Source organism: Oryctolagus cuniculus, chromosome 4 (genome assembly GCF_964237555.1).
Source record: "Oryctolagus cuniculus chromosome 4, mOryCun1.1, whole genome shotgun sequence".
NCBI classification, from domain to species: Eukaryota; Metazoa; Chordata; class Mammalia; order Lagomorpha; family Leporidae; genus Oryctolagus; species Oryctolagus cuniculus.
Window position 1 is genome coordinate 13,290,971 of NC_091435.1, and position 21,682 is coordinate 13,312,652.

The 21,682-nt window shown below is 46.6% G+C and overlaps 1 protein-coding gene and 1 long non-coding RNA gene across 14 annotated transcripts in view; one reads left to right on the forward strand and one right to left on the reverse strand.

Annotated features, from left to right (window-relative positions):
• The window catches only part of LOC103350601 (collagen alpha-1(I) chain), a 31,183-nt gene extending 30,904 nt beyond the window's left edge, over positions 1 to 279 (reverse strand). The window contains exon 1 of the long non-coding RNA XR_007908992.2: positions 177 to 279. This is a non-coding gene — a long non-coding RNA (collagen alpha-1(I) chain). The remainder of the gene's footprint in view (positions 1 to 176) is intronic.
• Positions 1 to 21,682, forward strand: part of TIAM1 (TIAM Rac1 associated GEF 1) — a 445,843-nt gene that overhangs the window by 5,737 nt on the left and 418,424 nt on the right. The gene's annotated exons all lie outside the window — the stretch shown is intronic.

Here is a 21,682-nt window from a genome sequence, read left to right on the forward strand (position 1 = left end):
GGTGGGGTGGGGCTTGGGGTCACTGAAACAGTAGCAGAAAGGCAGGGAGTGTGGGCACAGCCCTGGCATGATCTGTGAGCCCATCAATTGTCTGCATTCAAAGGATGTGAAACAAAGAGAGATGATTCACTGAAAAACTGTGGGAGGAAGTTCCTTTCAGACGAGCCCAACCTCACTTTCAGAATGGGCCAAGGTCCTCCTTGGCTTGGGCTTGTCGGAAACTCTGCCCTCAGGGGCCACTGGGGTGTAGTTGTTGTTGTTGGTGGGGTACCCTAGCATTGAGGATGCCTGACAAAACCTTGGTTTCTTCTGAAAAGCACCTTGTGTTTTCTCTCTGGGACCACTTGGATTTCATGAAGGTGAAAGAAAAGGGAGGAGGAGTGAGTTTGGTTTTATAAATATAACACGAGTTATTTATTCCAGTTTCTGCCCTCATGGAATATGATTTTATTAAAGACTGAAGAATTAGTAGGGTAGCTCCCCCTCATCCGTAGTTTGGCTTTCCGTGGTTTCTGTTACCTGAGGTAAAACATCTGAAAGTATTAGGTGTCAGCACTGTTGTGTAGCCAGCTTCCCCTGTGGGTGCCGATTTGAACCCCCACTGCTCCACTTCTGATCCAGCTCCCTACGAATGTGCCTGAGAAAGCAGTGGAAGATGGCCCAAGTCCTTGGGCCCCTGCACCCACATGGGAGACCCGGAAGAAACTCCAGGCTCCTGACTTCAGCCTTGTGCAGGCCTGGCAGTTGTGGCCATTTGGGGAGTGAACCAACAGATGGAAGATCTCTCTGTCTCTTCCTTCTCTCTTTGTAACTCTGCGTTTCAGATAAATAAAAAATAAATATTAAAAAAGCCCTGAAAACATTAAATGGAAAATTATGGAAATAAGCAGTTCATAGATTTTAGAGACCTTTTATTCCACTCTATTGTTATACGTGTTCTATTTGGTTACTTGTTTTTCTTAATCTCTTACTGTGCTCAATTTATAAATTTAGCGCCTATGATAGGCAGGTATATACAGGAAAAAACCGTGTAGAGGGGTTGGTACTATGCATGGTTTTGTGTACCCACTGGGGGTCGTGGCTAAGGCAGGAGGTGCAGAATACAGGTGTGTATGTATGATAGTGTGGAATTTCTGGGGCGGGGCTGGTAGATTAGGCTATGGCAATTCAGTTGTTTTTCCTTAAAAATTAAAGCACAGTTCTCTGGCTTGGGAAGAACAGGGAATTATGCAGAAAAACCCGCCTTTGCCAAGCTTGCCTCCAGTGAGATCTCTCCAATGATATCTCCTGCCTACCTTCCACCTTCACGCCCTCCTTCCTCTCCAAGACCTGCTGACCTTGTAAACATGGATCAGCTGGACTTCCTGCTCCTGGTTTCCTGCTCTTTCCGAAGAGGTGATAATGAGCCCCAGAGAGTCAGTAGAGCAGCCCAGGGCAGGAGAGGTCAGGATGCCGAAGGGGTCTGGGGATTCTCCCTGTGGAGGTGTCAGGAGCATGCGTGGAAGCAGACTTCAGAGGGGCTGGGAGGTGGGCTGATGGCAGTGGTGGGGTGTGCCTGAGGTCTGCAGGGTGTCTGAGGGGCCCTTTCCCCAGTCCTGTCAGGGGTCCTCAGGCTATTCACAGTGGGGAGGCATTGAAGCCCAAGGCTTGACCTTCCCAGGGCTTCTTCAGCTCTGGGGGCAGAATCTCTTTTGACCCAGCCCCACCACCTGGGCAGAGTGGAGAGTCCCGAGTTGTGCCCCTGGCAAATGGCGCTTTGCAATCTGGATGAGTTGGAGACTCCTGACCAAGTTCTGTGTATTCTTTTGGCAATGTTCCCAGAGGTTCACAACCATGGGGTTTATTCTTGACGTGACCTTATGAGGGTTTTGCTTTGTTTGGGAATTAATTAGGAGCCTGGCCCAATGAATTCAAGAAATTTTTTTTTCTCCTTTGCAGGAGCTACATGTCCATCCCTTCCTAGGACACAGGGATGTCCTAGGAAAGTGATAACTAGGAGGGCAAGTTTTTTTTTTTGCATTGTGTGAACTCCCTGAGTTCTGATAACTACAAGGACCCATTCTTACCTGTAAGGCCCTGAGCTCTCTGGGGTACCTCAGGGCACTCCTGGTTTTGTTGTTTCCTGGTGTGTTTATGAGTTCTGCTATCAGACATTCTCAGAAGTGCTTCTCTTTTGTTATCCTGAGTCCTAAGTGCTCCAGTTGTAATCCTGTTTTATGTAATTGTTATAGTCATTCCCTGTTGGCAAATTCTGCTGTGTTTCGGGGGTGAGCAGTCTCTCCCTTCACCTTTTGGGTTTCTGAGTGTGTCCAAGTGTCTGCTACGTGGGGAGTGCCACATGCACTTTCTTTTACCTAAGATGTTCTTTGAATCTCAACGATTTTTTACAGATTTTTTTTTAAGAATACATGTATGAAGTTACTTCAAAAAATTCATGGACTAAAGATATTAAAACGTAAGTTTACTTTGCTTCAAAAATATTTAAAATCCAGGCATACGTTTAAGTTAGTTTTTATTTATTTGAAGGCAGAGAGACAGAGAGTGTTTATTTGTCACAGAAAGCAAGATCCATATCTCTGGTCTGCTGGTTCATTCCCCAAATGTTCATCGCAACCAGGGCTGTGCCAGACCAAAGCTGCAAGCTAGGAACTCAATCTGTGTGTCCCATGTAGATGGCAGAGACCCAACTGCTTGAGCCATCATCTGCCTCCCAAGGTACATGGTTAGCAGAGTGCTAGAATTTGGAGTTCAGGTAGGACTCAAACTTGGGTACTCTGAGGTGGGTCTCGAGCATCACTTTTTCATAATCCACATTTTCACAAACTTTTTGAGGGCCCTCATCCGTTTTCAAGCTGCCTTCTTAGAAGGGATGCCGTCTTTGGCTGTTAACCTGGAATCACTTTTGCTCGAATTTTGACATTTAAATCATGATTTCACTCAGCAAAGATGGTCCAGTTTAATGTTTTTCAGACATAAAGTATATTCTTATTTCATGCAAGTTTTTCAACTCAGGTAATGCCAAGCTTGATTTGATTCCTAAAGCAATGTGCAGAGTAATCATTCTGGGAAGTGGAACAGATGTGCTTACCAGAAAATTAAGTCTCCTGGCCCCACTCTGCTTCATTCCCACCCTGTCCCGTGTGCTGCAGAATTAATTGCTTTTGTTCAGTTTTGCTTTGAGTTCTTCTAGTTGTCATCTTTATATCTCTAAATACTATGAATTTTCCACTTTGATTTCTCAACTTCTTGTTATGATGAACAGTTTAACTTACTTATTGTAATCTTTGTTTTCCACATTTGTGATCATTGTATGTATCACTCTTGGTCTGTTTTCTGTTGCTTTTGCAAAATACCTGAGCCTGGTTGAATTTTAAAGGAAAGACACTGATTGAGCTCATGAGTTCTTACGGCTGAGAAGTCTAAGAGTGAGGAGCCAGAAGCTGCTGGGGACCCTCTTTTCTTTTCTTTCTTCTTAAGATTTATTTATAGGCCGGCGCCACGGCTCAACAGGCTAATCCTCCGCCTAGCAGCGCCGGCACACTGGGTTCTAGTCCCAGTCGGGGCTCCGGATTCTGTCCCGGTTGCCCCTCTTCCAGTCCAGCTCTCTGCTGTGGCCAGGGAGTGCAGTGGAGGATGTCCCAAGTGCTTGGGCCCTGCACCCCACGAGAGACCAGGAGAAGCACCTGGCTCCTGCCATCGGATCAGCGCGGTGCGCCAGCCGCAGCACACTGGCCGTGGTGGCCATTGGAGGGTGAACCAACGGCAAAGGAAGACCTTTCTCTCTGTCTCTCTCTCTCTCTTTCTCTCTCACTGTCCACTCTGTCTGTAAAAAAAAAAAAAAAAAAGAAAAAAAAGATTTATTTATTTATTTGAAAACAAAGTTACACACAACACACAGAGAAAAACACACACACAGAGGAAAAGATGACTTTGGTGGCTGGGACTTGGCCCTACAAAGCCAAGAGCCAGGAACTCCACCTGGTTCTCCTACATGGGTGGCAGGTACTTGGGCCATCTTCTGCTGCTTTCCCAGGCATGTTAGCAAGGGGCTGAGCAGCCAGGACTTGACTTTATGTTCCTCATTAGGATGCTGGCATTATAGGTTGGGGGCTTAACCCACTGCACCACAATGTTGACCCCTACTGGGGGCCTTCTTGCTACAACAAGACATGGCCAGGAATTCCGGTGGAGAGACAGAGCAGTTATGCCAACTCAGGTCTCCCTCTGGCTTCATAAAGCCACTAACGCTATCCTGGGGGCCCCATCTGCATGATCTCACCATAACTTCACCTAACCTTATTGATCTCCCACAAGCATCACTTTCTTTCTTTCTTTCTTTTCTTTTCTTTTTTTTCTTTTTACTTTCTTTTCTTTTTTTTTTTTTTTTTGACAGGCAGAGTGGATAGTGAGAGAGAGAGAGACAGAGAGAAAGGTCTTCCTTTTGCCATTGGTTCACCCTCCAATGGCCGCCACGGCTGGCGCGCTGCGGCCGGCGCACTGCGCTGATCCGAAGGCAGGAGCCAGGTGCTTCTCCTGGTCTCCCATGAGGTGCAGGGCCCAAGCACTTGGGCCATCCTCCACTAGGCAGAGAGCTGGCCTGGAAGAAGGGCAACCGGGAAAGAATCCGGCACCCTGACCGGGACTAGAACCCAGTGTGCCGGCGCCGCTAAGTGGAGGATTAGCCTATTGAGCCGCTGCGCCGGCCAAGCATCACTTTCAAATACCATTAACATATAAATTTGAAGGTTAAGTTTCCAATACATCAACTTTTGGAGGATACAACCCATGGCAGGTGCTTATATTGATAATACTTCGATCTTTATGTTACTTGCATGGACCTTTAATTTAGTTCTATCAATCACTGTTGAGACTTTTTTTTTTTTTTAAAGATTTGTTTTATTTATTTGAAAGGCAGAGTTATAGAAGAGGGAGAGAAAGAGAGAGAGAGAGAGAGAGAAAGAGGTCTTCCATCCACTGTCTCACTCCCCAAATGGCCACAGTGGTTGGGGTTGGGTCAAGCCGAAGCCAGGAGCCAGGAGCTTCTTCTGAATCTCACCCATGGGTGCAGGGGCCCAAGGACTTGGACCATTTTCTGCTGCGTTCCTAGGTGCATTAGCAGGAAGCTGGATTAGAAGTAGAGCAACCGGGACTTGAACCAACACCCATATGGGATGCTGGCACCACAGGCCATGGCTTTAACCTGCTGTGCCACAGTGCTAGCCCAGGACAGAGACTTTTTTTTTTTGGAGAGGCAGAGTGGACAGTGAGAGAGAGAGATAGAGAGAAAGGTCTTCCTTTGCCGTTGGTTCACCCCGCAGTGGCTGCTGTGGCCGGTATGCTGTGGCCGGCCCACCGCGCTGATCCGAAGGCAGGAGCCAGGTGCTTCTCCTGGTCTCTCATGCAGGTGCAGGGCCCAAGGACCTGGGGCATCCTCCACTACACTCCTGGGCCATAGCAGAGAGCTGGACTGGAAGAGGAGCAACCGGGATAGAATCCGGCACCCTGACCGGGACTAGAACCTGGTGTGCCAGTGCTGCAGGCGGAGGATTAGCCTATTGAGCCACGGTGCTGGCCCCAGGACAGAGACTTTTAACTACTCCCTTTTTAAACATGAAAATGTTGTCCTGATCTTCCTTTCTCAGCAACTTTCCTCTCTCTTAGATCCCAGGCTTTGTCAGTTGTTAGGATTGGTTACAATGGTTAGATGGTGTTGTTACATTTTGTTTCTGTAATTGTGGTTGAATTTTCTATGCACCTCTACAGGAAGCTTTGGTTTTTGTTACAGCTTTAAGATAGTCACATACAGGATATTTTGTCTCTTTTTAGTATGCAATTCAGTGATTTTTTTGGTATGTACCACAGTCACAGTCAGTTTGAGGACATTTCTGTCATTCCCAAAAGGAAGACTTGTACCCATTAGCGGTCATTTCCCTTCTCTGCTCCTTCCACCAGCATCTGACGACCACTAGTCCACTTTCTGCCTCCACAGATTTGCCTATTTGGGACATTGCCTAGAAATGGAATCATATATTATATAGCCTTTGGTGAATGGCTTCTTTCATTTAGCGTACTGTTTTCAGGAATCATGCATGTTGTAGCATACATCAGCATTCTGTACTTTTTTGGGGCTGAATAATATTCCACTGCATGGATAGACCACATTTTGTTTATCTATATATCAGTTAATGGATGTTGAGTTTTTCCCCCACGTTTTGGTCTAAATATGTGTTTGAATATCTGTTTTTCAATAAAAAGGTTGATTTTCTTATATGAGAGGCAGAATAACAGAGAGAGAGAGAGAGAGAGAGAGCGAGAGAGAGAGAGAGTCTATTCATTGGTTCACTTCCCAAATGGCCACGATGGCCAGGGTTGAGCCTGGCTGGTTGGGCCAGGCTGAAGCCAGGAGCTGGGAACTCCACTGGAGTCTTCCACATGGGTGGCAGTGTCCAAGCACTTGTGCCATCTTCTGGTTTCCCAGGCATATTAGCAGGGAGTTACGTTGGAGCAGCTGGGACTTGAACCAGTGCTCTGATATGGGATACTGCTGTTGCAGGCAGTGGCTTAACCTGTTGTGCCACAACACTGCTGGCCCTGTTTTGTGTCTTTTTGATTATTACCATTCTAGTGGGTGAGAGGTGGTGTCTCCTGTGCCTTTGATTTGAATTCTCTGATTGTGCGTTTTCTTTGGGAAAGTCTATTCAGATCCTTTGCCTGTTTTTCAGTGGGGTTTTGTCTCTTTGTAAGTTAGAATTCTTTGTATATTCTAGATGCAAGTCTCCAAAGGGATACGAAAGGGCTTCAGAAAGTTAATGGAAATTAAAATTAAATTTAAAATTTAATTAAAAATTAAAATTAAAAAGTTAATGGAATTAAAAGGTAATTTTAGTTTGGTGCAAAAATTTGAAATGCATGCATATTTTTTATGATATATATTTTCCGTGAGCTTTTTGAAGACCCGTTGTATGATTTGTGGGCATTTTCTCTGTGTTGTGGGTTGTCATTTTTCCCTTCTCGATGATGTCCTTTGCATGTCATTTGCTTTTGAAAGCAGATCAGTAGAGAGCGTTTCCTTCGTTAGGATTCTGTCAATCTTTTCTGCTCCATGGCTAGGTGATGGATTAGCTTTACCTTCTCTTTTGAACAGTGCACCAGTTATCCCAGCACAACTAAGTTACAGATTGAGGAAAGGAGCACAGGAAATGCTGTGTTTTCAAACCCCGATTTCACACTTTTCAAAGGGGGGAATACTTCATTTACTTAAAGAACTCTGTGAATGACTTCATTGTTTTATTTATTTTCCAAAGCTTAGTTGAAGGAAATATTTGCAGTGTGGTGTTCATGTGAACTCTCTTTGGACATCAGCTTTTGGATGTAAATGCTTAATGGGTGATAGGTTTTTTTTGTTGTGTTGTATGAGGACGGAGGTTCTCAGTTAGGGGCAGTTTTGCCTTCCTGGGGACAGTGTGTTTTTTGGTTGTCAGGACCAGGAGTTTCTAGTGAAATCTGTAGCATAAAGGCCAAGGATGTTCCCAGGCAGTGCACAGAGAAGTCCCCTGGACAAAGAATTCTCTGGTCCTGCATCCACACAACATAGTGCTGAGAAACCTGCATTTGAAGGGCACAAATATTATTAAATATTGCAAATTGAAATTTTCTTGCCCCAGAAAGCAGCTCATGTTTTCTAGCTGTTTGAATTGAAGCTATTTTGAGGCATCACCTTTTGGTTATTTTTCTTTAGTTGGAATTAAATTAATAAATAATTTTATTTAGAATAGAAAATTCTTTTATTAAAATTTTTTAAAAATTATTTTATTTATTTGAAAGGCAGAGTTACAGAGTGAATGAGAGAGAGACACAGAGAGTCTTTCATCTTTGGTTCGCTTCCCAAATGGCTGCAATGGCCAGGGCTGGGCCAGACCGAAGCCAGGGAGCCAGGAGCTTTTTCCCAGCCTCCTATATGGGTGCAGGGGCCCAAGCACTTGGGCCATCCTCTGCTACTTTCCCAGGTGATTAGCAGGGAGCTGGATTGAAAGTGGAGCAGCTGGACTCGAACTGGTGCTCATATAGGATGCTGGCGTCGCAGGTGGTGGCTTTACCTGTTATGCCACAATGCCGGCCCCTGGATAGAAAATTCTTAGGGGCTGGTGCTGTGGCATAGCCGGTATCCCATATGGATGCTGATTCAAGACCTGGTTGCTTCACTTCCCATCCAGCTCTCTGCTATGGCCTGGGAAAGCAGTGGAAGATGACCCTGGTCCTTGGGCCCCTGCACACGTGTGGGAGACCTGGAAGAAGCTCTTGTTTCCTGGCTTCAGATAGATGCAGTTCTAGCTGTTACAGCCATCTGGGGAGTAAAACATCGGATAGAAAACTTCTCTCTCTCTCTCTGCCTCTCCTCTCTCTCTGTGTAACTCTTTCAAATAAATAAATAAATCAAAAAAAAAAAAAAGAAAATTCTTAAATTTAAGGCATTTAGGGCTTCTCCATGCATACTTGCAGGATATTGCCAATGAGTGTATCACTTAAAATTTTTATCTATTTGAAAAGCAGAGATCTTCTACCTGTTGGCTTACCAACAGTGCACATAGCAGCTGACTTTGGGCCAGGCTGAAACCAGGAGCTTGGTGATCCATCCAGGTCTCCCACCTGAGTATCAGGGACCCAAGTGCTGAGCCTTCATTTGCTGCCTCCCAGGGTGAGCATTAGTAGGAAGCTGGAATCAGAAGCGGAGGCAGTACTTGAACCCAGCCACTCTAGCTGGGGATGTGGGCGCCTCAAGCATTTTAACAACTACACCAAATGCCCGCCCCCTAACAACTATATCATGAAAGGCCTCTCCTCATCCTCAGATCTGCTGTGGTCATCGTTATGGAGAAGTGCCGCTGGACGACCTCCTGTGTTTTCTCCTCCTCAGTCCGTTATGGAACATTGAAAACATTTCCAGTGCAAGGTCTCCTCTGACATTTTAGGAAAGGTTTATCCATGTTAGAATAATTAATGATCTCTTCTTGAAATCTGTGATTAGAAAGTATAATTTCAGTTCTGCAATTATACCAATTGAATTTTAGCATTTTGTTGTAATGTAAGAAATTAAAACCTCATAACTATGGTTTTTACTTACTAAACAATTTTACAAACTAATTATTTAAAAATAGATTTTGTAAATTCCCCTGCCCCCAACAATTAATTGCTTTAATTTGGGGGTTGACTCTGCCTGCAACCTTGGCCTTCCTCACCACTTATATCAAACCAAATGACCTTGAAGGTGTGGGAACTGTTGCCACAATTGAGACTTCCTTAGTTCATGTTGCTGGGTTGTATTAGCAACCTGGAGGTTTCATGCTACCACCCTTAAAGATCCCAGTTAGCTGCCCATTCTTTATACCAGGACTAGTGAGTGTAGCTTACTGGAGTGGGGAGAGCTGGAGTCATTCCTCGTGGACAGCCTCTGAATTTTAATTGCCATAAATCTTGCCTTCTCAGCCTGTGATGTAGCAATTTCTAATCCCATCTGTGTCAAGAAAAGCAAATTTATGGGCCTCACAGTAACCAGCATCTTGCCTTCTGGAGCGCTGGACCTAATCTTTATAACAGCCCCTGGAGACATCCCCAACTCCCCCCACCTCTGCCCCACTCCCATTCTGGGACGTAGCCCCAAAGTTGAGACAGCTCAGCGTTCCAGTGCTTTGGGGAGACTGGCTCCCAGGGCCTGGTTGCTATGTTATGGTTGCTAGGAAACTTTAATTTGGGCAAAAAAAAAAAAAAAAAAAAAAAAAAAATGAAGTCTCTCAAGGAAATAAGAAGGTATGGCTTTTCCAGCTTGGAAAAGTGACTTTGTGGCATTCCATCAGAGAGCTTCATCAGGACTGTGTTCAGTTCCGCAGCTTAACGAAGTGACCTAGGATTACTTCGAGATGCATGCCTTTGAATTTCCTCCTTTGACATGGATACAGTTTTTGACTTGTAGCAGTGTTAAAAAGAAGGTTAATGGGGGCGGGCATTGTGTGTGGCACAGTGGGTTAAGCTGCTGCCTGCGATGGCAGCATCCTGTGTCAGAGTACTGATTTGAGTCCCAGATGATCCACCTCGGATCCAGCTCCCTTCTAAAGTGTCTGGTAAGGCAGTGGAAGACATCCCAAGTGGTTGGGCCCTTGCCACCCATGTGGGAGACCTGGATGCAGTTCCTGGCTGCTGACTTTGACCTGCTTGACTATTGCAGCCATCTGGGGAATGAAGTAATGGATGGAAGGTCTCTCTCTGTGTTTCCCTGGACTCTGTAACTCTGCCTTTAAACTAAATCAATAAATTTTAAAAAAGGTTAATCAGGGGGGGCCGGTACAGTGGGTTAACGCCCTGGCCTGAAGTGCCAGCATCCCATATGGGTGCCAGTTCGAGACCCGGCTGCTCCACTTCACATCCAGCTCTCTGCTATAGCCTGGGAAAGCAGAAGAAGATGGGCCCAAGTCCTTGGGCCCCTGCGCCCTTGTGGGAGAAGCTTTTTGTGTCCAAAAGAAGCTCCTGGCTCCTGGCTTCTGATCAATGCAGCTCCGGCTGTTGCAGCCAACTGGGGAGTGAACCATCGGATGGAAGACCCCTCTCTCTCTCTCTCTCTCTCGCTCTCGCTCTCGCTCTCCCTCTCCTCACTCTGTGTAACTCTGACTTTCAAATAAATGAATAAATCTTTAAACAAACAAACAAACAAACAAAAAGGTTAATCAGGGTCCTTGTTGTATCATAGTGGATGGAGCCACTGCCTGTAATGCTGGCATCACATGTTGGTGCAGCTTGGAGGTCCAGCTGCTCAACTTCCAATTCATTTCCTTGCTAATGCACCTGGGAAGAGCAGTGGAGGATGGCCCAAATGCTTGGGCCTCTATCACCCATGAGGGAGATCTGAAGGACGCTCCTGGCTCCTGGTTTTGGCCTGGCCCAGCCCGGGTCATTGCGGACATTTGGGATATGAACCAGTGGATGGAAGATCTCTCCTTCTCTGTAATTCCAACTTTCAAATAAATAAACACATCTTAAAAATAAAAAAGGTTAATGACCTTTAATTTCCTGGGGCCACCCTTCTCCATTTTCCCCAGGTATGTTTTGGAGTTGTTTCTGCCTCCCACCCCTTCCTCATTTTCTTACTCTGTCTGGGTGATTCTTCAGGAAAATTCTGGCAAAGTTTTTTTTCTTTTCTTTTTTTTTTTTTTACACATGATTCTTTTTGTTGCATTAGATACTCAAAATACCCAGGGTAAGTATTTTCTGAGTTGAGATTAGGGGTCATCCTTTTTACTTTAGGATAATTTTCTCTGTGAAATGTTTTACAATAAGTAGGGGTTACTTTTACAACCAGAAAACTCGCATTCCTGTATGTGTGCATTCGTTTTTGGGTAGGTAGTGCCTGGTGGAACGACGTGGCTCCCATGTCACATTTTCTTGTTTTGTAATCCACTTACACACGGGAATTGATCGCAAAGTGCTTCTCTCAACTGGGGCTTTGGGAAGAATAAAGACTGTGTGGACCCCGGCAGGAATGAACAAAGCCCCTGTGGCAGCCCAGGCGCCCAGTGATTAGATCTCAATGGGGGATTAAGCCGATGGATGGACCCATTCAGACTCGGATTGAACCCAGGCCCTGGGTCATGTTGTTGGCACTGGAGGCTTGGCTGCCTTCTGCCTTTTTCTCCCTTTCTGCTTCCATGCTGCTCTATCCATAGCTGCAGTCCTGCCTGTGTTTTCTCTAGTCGCCTCCCATGTCCGCGGACTGTTCTGTCTTCCCTGAAGAACATTTTCCAGTAAAACCCAATTCATGTCTACTTTAGTTTCCTGGAGCTCCTGCAATGTGGTACCGTAAACTGGATGCTTCACAATGGCAGGGATTTATTCCTTCACAATTCTAGAGTCTAGAAGTCACTCATCAAGGTGCTGGCAGGGGCAGCTCCCTCCAAAAGCTCTAGGGAAAATGCTTCCTTACCCCTTGCAGTGTCTGGTGGCCCCTGGAGTCCCCTGGCTTGTGATACTGTCACCCTCATCTCTGCTGCCTTCACCCATTTGTGTGTCTATTTCCAGTCTCCTGCTTTGTCTTATGAGATTTCCGGTCATTGGAAGGAGGGGGCCTACCTTCTTTCAGTGTGACCTCCTCTTACGTTGGTCACATCTACAAAGACCCAGTTTCCCAAGAAGCTCGTGTTTGCAGGCCCCAGGGGTTGGGATTTGGCAGGGAACACAGTTCAACACACAGCCATGCTTGGCCCCTGTGTTAGAGTGCCTGTTGACATCAGTTATGGACATGTCCTTAATGCCAGGAGACCTGGTTTTTCCTGGAGCTGGGATCTGCTCTGTCATCTTGTATTATCACCTGTCAGTGACTGTCCCTCTGGTCCCAGCTATACTTCTCAGTCTTATGTGCCAGGACTCCTTCTTCAGATGTTTTGAGCTCATGAAGAGGAGTCATTTTGCTCTGGGATACAAACTGTTCTCTTTCTTATTCTCCTGCTCACATTGTCTCTAGATCTGGAACCTTCCATTTCTGCTTGTCAAAATCAACCTCTTCTCCCAGGGCTGGTGAAATCAGCCATCTACTCCGGTTTTCTTGGATGTTCTGTATTCCCCATGACTGAAGTCATTGCCCCCTTGTTGTGGCCTGTATGTGTCCCTGAAATTCATGTGTTGGAAACTTAATCCCCAGTGTAGCACTGTTGAGGGGTGGGGCTTAATGGGAAGTGTTGGTGATGTAACTCTGACACTTACAGGTTGATGCCAATATGAAGGGTATGGCTCAGGAGTTTGTGCTCTTGCTCTCTTGTTCTGCCTTCTACATGTGAAGGCTTAGCAAGAAAGCCCTTGCCACCTGCTGGTGCTTGGATATTGGACCTGTCAGTCTTTGGAATTGTGGGAAAACATTTTTATTCCTTATAAATTAAGAAAAAATTGTTTAGGGAATGATGTTGTGGCATAGCAGGTAAAGCTGCTGCCTGTGACACTGGCATCCCATATGGGTGCCGGTTCATGTCTTGGCTGCTCTGCTTCTGATCCAGCTTCCTGCTAATGGCCTGGGAAAGCAGTGGAAGATGGCTCAAGTGCTTGGGCCCCTGCTACCCACGTGAGAGACTGAGGAAGTTCCTGGCTCTTGGCTTCAGCCTGGCTTAGCCCTGGGCATTGTGGCTACTTGGGGAGTGAAACAGCAGATGGAAGATCTCTGTCTTTCTTTATCTCCCTCTCTCTGTCTCTTTCAAATAAATAAAAAAACTTTGAAAAATTATTTACTTGAGATGGAGAGAGAGATAAACAAATAGAAAGAAAAAGCATTCATATCCTCTGGTTTACTCCCCAGTTGTTTGCAATGGCCTGGGCTAGGACAGGCTTAACCCGGGAGTAAGGAATGCAATCCAGGACTCCCATATCAGTGACAGAAACGTGGTTACTTGAGCCATTATCTCCTGCTGCCTGATAGAGTCTGCATTGGCAGGAAGCTGGAGTCAGGAGTCAGAGCCAGGGATTGAACCCAGCTACTCCCCTGTGGTATGTAGGTGTCTAACTTCTAGGTTAAATGCTGATTCCCTATTCTTTTTTTTTTTTTTTTGGACAGGCAGAATTAGCCAGTGAGAGAGAGAGACAGAGAGAAAGGCTTTCCTTTTTCCATTGGTTCACCCAAAGTGTCCGCTATGGCCAGTGTGTTGGGGCTGGCGCTCTGCGCTGATCCGAAGCCAGGAGCCAGGTACTTCCTCCTGGTCTCCCATGCAGGTACAGGGCCCAAGGACCTGGGCCATCCTCCACTGCGCTCCTGGGCCACAGCAGAGAGCTGGACTGGAAGAGGAGCAACTGGGACAGAATCTGGCGCCCCGACCGGGACTAGAATCTGGGGTTCCGGCGCCGGCCATTCCCTATTCTTTAAATAGACAAAGACACCTCTTTTCTCAATTGTTACCATGTTCAGTGGCTCTTTTAGGTGAGTCATCAAAATCTCAATGTGTCTCACTGAATTCTTTTGGCAAAGTGCAAACTCAGATTGGTAGGGTCTCAGCCAAATTTATCTTGGTCTTGCCCATTGTACTACTGTGGAGGAGCCTGACGTATATCTGGATGAACTTTCCCCCAGTTTGAAACATCAGCAGGTCTTATGCCTCCATGGTGCACAGGTCATTGGTAATAGCATGAACTGTGAATGGTGGTGGCTATGGGATAAGCAGTCCGAAGTAGAAAAGGGCTTGACCCTGGAGAGGCTAGAGACCAGCACAGTGGCCAGAGGACAGTTTCTCTTAGTTGCTGGTGAGCAGTTGACAGCAATGCTGAATCCAGTGTTCTAGCAGAAGCCATAGTTGGGCACAGTGCAGCTCTGAGGGGGAAGACAAGTGGGTGGACCAGCAGCTTGGAGCCAGGAGATAAACAGAAGCCAGAAAAACAAGTCAGTATGAGGGGTGTGTGGGTATGTGAGTGGGAAATCCAGGGGCATTGCCCCAATATGTTTTTGATTTCAAGGTGAGCCCTTCTGGACCTAAGCTTTCTTAAGGGCTGCAGGGCCCTGCAGCTGAGCAGCTTGGGACATCACCTGCAGATGTTGGAGGAAAATTCTATACCTGGAAACTGAATGCCTATGGGTTGAAAAGAGTGGAAGATCCTGAGGGTGGTAGTAAGGTTTGCAGGACAGGTAGAAACAGGGAAGGGCTGAGATCCCTAAGCTGAAGGAGACTTCACCTTGGCTATGAACTCAACCATCCTGCAGTGCCAGTTTCCAACTGCAGGGAAGGAGGTTGAGGGAGAGCTCCAGGGATGGAGGCCGGCCTGAAAGCACCTGGCTGGTTAGAGGTTTACCTGAGTAGCATCTGTGGAGTGAGGCAGTGGAGGCAGGACAAAGGGAAAGTGAAGCAAAGTGCTAATTGAGATCTGATAAGAGTTCAGGCCTCTGATCCACATCCCAACCTTTTTTTTTTTTTTTTCCCTTCTGGGAAGGGAACAAAATTACTCTTTAAAAATGTTTTATTGACTGCATGGTTTTGTAAGAATGAAAATGTACGTTGAAAAGGACACATTCTTCTGCATTCCTACTGTAGGGACACACTGATTGCTTTTGGTCTTCTCTGTTCTTTCTTATCTATATTTTTCTGGGTCTTTTTACATATTTGTAACTCTTATGTAGATACCGCTTTGTACTTCATTTCTTTTCACAAAGCATTGCAGGACTCACATGTATAATGTAGCAACTTTGTTTTCATACTCATCATTTATAATGGTCATAATTCTAGGGAGTTTACTTAACCATTCTTTTGTAATTGAATATTTATGGTGTATTCTTTGTATCACTATCTTAAACTTCTTATCATTTTCTTTACGTATATACTGCTTTCTTTTTAAAACATTTCTCTCAAGATACATTCCTACCATGTGTTACCTGTAATAAATCTGACTTAAATTAAAAAACAATTGTAGAATTGAGAGACAGAGAGACAGAGATGGGGTTGGGCTAGGCTGAAGCTGGGAGCCTGGAATTCAGTCTGAGTCTCCTGTGCAGGGACAGAGACTGAATTATTTGAGCTATTGTGTGCTGTCTCCCAGGGTGTGCATTAGCAGGAACCTGGAATCAGGAGTTGAGCTGGGACTTGTACCCAGGTGTTCCCAGATAGAACTTGGGTATCCCAGCTAGAGTCTTAATTGCTACACTGAACACCTTCCTTTTTTTAACCAAAGTGCCTTCCCAAAATTTTCATCAGTTCCTATAAACAAGTAAATCAGTACGTGAGTTTCTCAATATGAGTATGTTGGATTTATCACAGCTTAACCAGCAACTGGGTTTTAGTCATTTTATTTTGTTGATGTTGCTTTGCTCTCTGAATCTCTCCCCATTTCTTTACTTTTTTAGGTAGACTAAACTCTTTGTGTTTATCAGTTTGAGCTTTGTCTTAAGCTTTTACAAATCACTGTTATTATCTTATCTCTTGAATCCTTACTTAACATAGCCCAAATGAAAACAAACAACAGAAAACTGGAAGCTACTGCCTTTAGGTCCTCATCTGACAGTGAAGTGTCCCAGAATTCCTTGTCTGTGGTTTATGAGCCGCATGTTTCAGAGGTGAACAGGACACAGCAGTCAGAGCTCACTGGGTGCTCGTCTGATGCTTGGGTGGGCTAAGTGGTCCCAGGTGGCTGGTTTTGGAACGGGGACATCACCTTCAGAGTTTTCCCTCACCTTTCCCTGCCCATCTGCAGTGATTGGCTTTAGAGTGGGTTTTAGGAGCGGCATGATAATGCCCCCCTGCACCCCAGGAATCTTCCCTGTGACCTCTGAGGAATTCGAGGCTTCACGGTGGTTTCCATTGTGGTGCAGAGGAGGGAACAGAGGCTTGATAGGCAGAGGGTCTGGCTTGCAGTGCCCACGTGCCCTCCCATGAGCTGATGAGTTTGGTGTGGCCTCCTGCCCTTTCTGGGGCTCATGCTCTGTAGCCCCTCTGGAGTGACGTGGGAAGGAGCCATCCCTGTGTCAGGTTGTGGGGGTGCCTTGCAGTCCCTGTGGACTTTGCCTTTGCAGATCTAAAAGGAGGATAGGAAAGTCCTTCTTAAGGGTCTGGAGGGCCTTGATCTTTGATGAACCATTGAATTATTAGAAAGTTGTTCAAGGGCCAGTGTTGTGGTGCAGTGGATTAGGCCTCTGCTTGATGCTGGCATCCCCTATGGGTGCTGGTTCTAGTCCTGGCTGCTCTGCTTCCAATCTGCCTCCCTGCTAATGTGCCTGGGAAAGCAGCGGAAGATGGCCCAAGTGCTTGGGCCCCTGTCGCCCACATGGGCGACCCGGATGAAATTCCAGGCTCCTGGCTTCAGCCTGGACTAGCTATTTGGGGAGTGAACCAGTGAAGGGAAGATTTCTCTCTTTCTCTGTCACTGTACCTTTCCAATAAATAATACAAATCTTAAAAAAAAAAAAAAAAAGAAAAAGAAAAAAAAGGAAAGTTGCTCCACGGTGAGACTAGAGGGCTGCTTTCCTGAGTCCTGTTCCTGCCTAGGGCTGAGTGTCTATGGAGTGACCTAGAAGTCAGTTTGTTGCCTCATTGCCCTGTGCTGCAGACTGTCATGGCTCTCTCCTGCCTCCCCTAGGAGCTCTTTGTAAGTAACACTCCACTTCTTGGGAGGTTTTCTTCAGTTCCCAGCTCACCATTTCTAGTTTTGGTGTAGGAAGGTGTTTGTTAGGGGGTGAATGTGCCCCTCCAAATGGAAGCCCTAAATCCCAGTCGTTCAGAAAGAGGTAATGGAGGTGTCATGAAGGCATTAGGTCAGGGGCTCAGTTCAGTGTGACTGCTGTCATTCTAACAAGAGGAAGGTCACGGCCAGAGAGAGACCTTGTGAGGACCCAGGAGGAAGTGGCCGTCTGGCAGCCAGGCAGAGAGGCCTCGGAAGAAAGCAGTGCTGTGCACAGTTTGGTCTTGGACTTCTGCCTGCAGACGTGCCAGGAAGTCAACCTCTGTCATTTACACCCTCTGGTCTGCGGTATCGCAAGCTGATGTGGGAAGATTCCATTTTGTCTCCATCTTTCCCATCTGTGCTCAGTTTCCTTATCTTATTGGAGCCCCTTCTCTCTCTCTCTCTCTCTCTTTTTTTTTTTTTTTTTTTGACAGGTAGAGTAGACAGAGAGAGAGAGAGAGAGACAGAGAGAAAGGTCTTCCTTTGCCATTGGTTCACCCTCCAATGGCCGCCACGGCTGGCGTGCTGCAGCCAGTGCATCGTGCTGATCTGAAGCCAGGAGCCAGGTGCTTCTCCTGGTCTCCCATGTGGGTGCAGGGCCCAAGGACTTGGGCCATCCTCCACTGCACTCCAGGGCCATACAGAGGGCTGGCCTGGAAGAGGGGCAATCGGGACTAGAACCCAGTGTGCCAGTGCTGCAGGCGGAGGATTAGCCTATTGAGCCACGGCGCCGGCCGTCCTCTTTTCTTATTGAACTTTTTTGAGGACTTTCATTCAAATGCTGTCATTCATTTTGTATTTTGTTGTGGTGAAAGCATGGCAATGGTTTTCCCGAGACTTTTATGAGTGGTGTTTGCGGCTGTGACCCTTACACTGGCCACCTTCTAGTGATCCCGTTCATTGTACTTACATACGTGATCATTGAAAAATCCTTGCACGGTAGGCGTTGTTATCCCATTTTGCAGACGAGAGTGGGGAAGCAGAGAGATTCGGTGGCATGACCCTGCATGTGATAGTCCATGCCTATCAGCCCCTAAGGCCCTCTGTCCAGGACGCTGCCTCCCTCCCCCTCTTCTCACTTCCTGTCCCCTGGCTTATGTCTGCATGGTCCAGTGTGCCCATGTGACAGCTAAGTGCAGCAGCCTGTTGATCCTGGAATAACTAACCCCTTTCTTTCTGCCCCTCATTTAGCACAGTCCTGTAGCACAGAGTATGCTGTCCAGGAATTTTATGTAGGCGAGACCATTTAAGAATGAAGCTATTTCCTGTTGAGAGGTTTTATATATGTGGTGTGTGTGTGCTCATGGGGGCAAATGGATGTTGAAGTGTGTGTGAGGTGAAGTATGGCAGACTCCGGAAGTCTGAGGACCACTCAGCTCTGTAACCCTGCCTCTCACACCAGCTGTCTGGCTCCACCGGGGCCCCTTAACTGTTACGACACCTGTTGAACTTTGCTGTTTCTGTCGCAGGTGGCTGGACCCAGCAGCCGCGCAGGGATAGTGTGTGCAGGCTGCCGCTCTAAGACAGGCTGCTCCTTCTTGTGGGAAATTCATTCTTGGTGTTTTGTGTCAGTAATAAATGTGTAAAAATGTTTTAAAGTAAACCCTCCTCTCACCCTTGTTTTCAGCTAAAATTTCCACCCTTGCCAACAGGGCCAGGTGTCTTTGAAACCAAACAGGTGATTATGAAAACATTGTTCTATCCACCTTTCTCTGGGAAAAAAAAAATCCTTGAAAGTGTGTCATGTGGACTTTGTAACCTTGAAACCGAATGACATTGAACTTGCCTGGTGACAGTCTTCTGTGTCATTTGCCTTAGAATCATCAGGGATTTGGTCGCAGGATACCTTTGCTGTGAACAGTGTGATATTATCTCCATTGTATAGATAGAAAGCTAAGTGAGAGATTGCAGCCCTGTGACCCTGTTAATTTTGGATTTTCAGAGTCCTGATCTGTGAGGAGTCATTTTTGTTGCTTTTACTCCACTTGTGTGGTGGGCATTTATTATGGTGACCCCAGGAACTTACACCTGCTTCCGGCACTGTCTCCTGAAATCAGCTTCCTGCTCCCTGCCTTCTGGCCCCTACTCTTTGTGCGTCTTCCTTTGGGAGGCAGCTCAGCTGTCCCTTTAGGACCTGTCTGGTTGTGTCAGGCCTTGGTGAAAACTTGTCAGTTGTTGGGTGGCTGTTGTGGCATGGTGGGTTAAGCTGCCTGCTTGGAATCCCATATCATAGTACCTGGTTCCAGTCCTGGCGACTCTGCTTCCAATTCAGCTTCCTGCTAATGTAGCCTGGAGGCAGCAGATCATGGCCTAAGTACTTGGATTCCTGCCACCCATGTGGAGACTTGGATGGAGTTCAGGGCTCCTGGTCTTGGTGCGGCCCAGCCCTGGTTGGTGTAGGCATTTGGGGAGTGAACCAGCAGGTAGAAGATCTTTCTCTCTCTGTCTCTTTCCCTCTCTGTGTCACTCTGCCTTTCAAAAACAGTGAGCAGAAAACCTTGTCAGTTGCCTCATTGTTTATGGGGCAGAACTGAAGCTCATTGGCTTGGCATACACTCCTCTCTGCCCCATCCACCTCAGCTTTGCTCATCCCAGCCTTGAATACTCACCCCTGAGGTGGACACACCCTGGCAGCTGCCTCCAGGGCGGCTGTGTGCAGACAGACGAGCATTGGGTAAGAGTTTGATCGTGGGCTCCCTTAATTCAAGCTTCTTGGATTTAGGTTAGTTTCCTCCCTCCAGGGTGGTCCTGGTGGCACTGCTTGGTTGCAGTTCCCAACCACAACCCGCTCAGGCAGTACAGGCGCAGCGGTGTGCAGGCGTCTGCCAGACTAAAGGACACACTTGAGCTTTCAGTCAGACTGCCTGGGTTTGTACCGCTGGGCAGCTCAAAGTCGTGTTCCTGTAGCCACAGTTTTCCTTCCCTGGTTTCAGTTGCCTGCTTTCAACCTCATATTTTTCTTGGCTATCCTAAGGAGAAAGACTACATTTACAGGATGTTTCTTAAAGTGTGTTGTTATAATTGTTCTATTTTATTATTAGTTATTGTGGTTAATATTTTACTATGCCTGATTTATAAATGCAACTTTATCATAGCTGTGTATGTATGGGAAAATATAGTGTATCTAGGGCTGGGCACTGTTGGAGGTCTCTGGACTCTGCTGCAGATCTTGGGGTGTGCTCCTCAGTGGATGAGGAAGGTGACTGTGAGCAGAATGGACTTGAACAATTTATCACCTGGCTCCGTGCCTCTGTTTCTTCATCTGTCAAATGGGGATACTGGTGGTGCCTATTGGGAGGAGGAAATGAGTGAATTCCCACAGATGCTTCCCACAGGCCTGGCACGCAGGGCTCAGGAATCCTTATCCCTCAGTTTCTCTGCCTGTGCTGTGTTTTCTCTCCTTCTGGGCCATTCTTGCTTATTTTTTCAGGCCTAGCATAGACCTGACCATCTTTAGCAGGCCTGCCAGGCCCTTCTCCTCCGGCATTGTATTCCACTCATCTGTTTGAGCGCCTCTCCCTGGCTAGGCTCTTCTTGAGGAAAGCCTCATTTTATGTCTGAATTGTCCCTGTTCTTGGCATGGGGTGGGCAGCCTATAGGCACTCTGTTTGGTTCTTTCTTGGAAAAGAATGATTAATGAGTCAGTTCAGTGTGGTCCTGGGTGTTGCATGGTGTGTAATGGGGCTGGAGTTAAAAACTCCTATGTTAGCTAACAACATGGGTTGGTGGGGTTTTCTGTTTCCCAGGGGAGGTGTAGAGAGGTCTGCGCTCCAAGGGAGATGTGGGCAATGGGAAGGAGAAAATGACCAGAACAGGGAACCCATTGGAGGGGCCTGGTCCCAAAGCTCCTTGCAGGTGGGGCCAAGCTCATTTGCACACCTCACGTACTTCACAGAGTCAGTCCACGAAGCTCCTTACAGCATGGCAAACACATCTTTCATGAATTTTATTTTTTCAAAGATTTATCTAAAGGCAGAGAGAGAGGGAAAAAGAGAGAGATATCTTTCATGTTCTGGTTCACTCCCCAGGTGGTTGCAATGATATCACCCATGTGGGTGGCAGGAGCCCAAGTACTTGTAACTGCCTTCCCAGGTTCATTAGCAAGAAGCTGGATTGGAAGCAGAGCAGCCAGGACTCCAGCTGGACTCCCATACAGGATGCTGGCATTGCAAGAAGTGGCTTAATCTGCTGTGCTGCAATAACAGCCCCTTTTTGTAAATTTTAAAGAAGCAGAGCACATGTATGTGGGATTTTTTTTTTTTTTTTTTTAGTTTTTAGTTTTTAAGGTGATAAGAGGAAAAGTTGGGAGGAACAAGAACTTTCTGGATCAGTTGATAACCACAAGGACACGGAGAAAAGCACATCAAATGTGGCAAATGCCCTATCAGGATTCTCAGTAACTTGGTGATGGGCAGCAGTCTTAACTGGGCAGGCAAAGGTACAGATTCATAAGTGCTGATACTGGAGACTTCTTTGATTTGTCCAGAACTTGGACACCTGGGGAGCTCAGTGTCTTGTT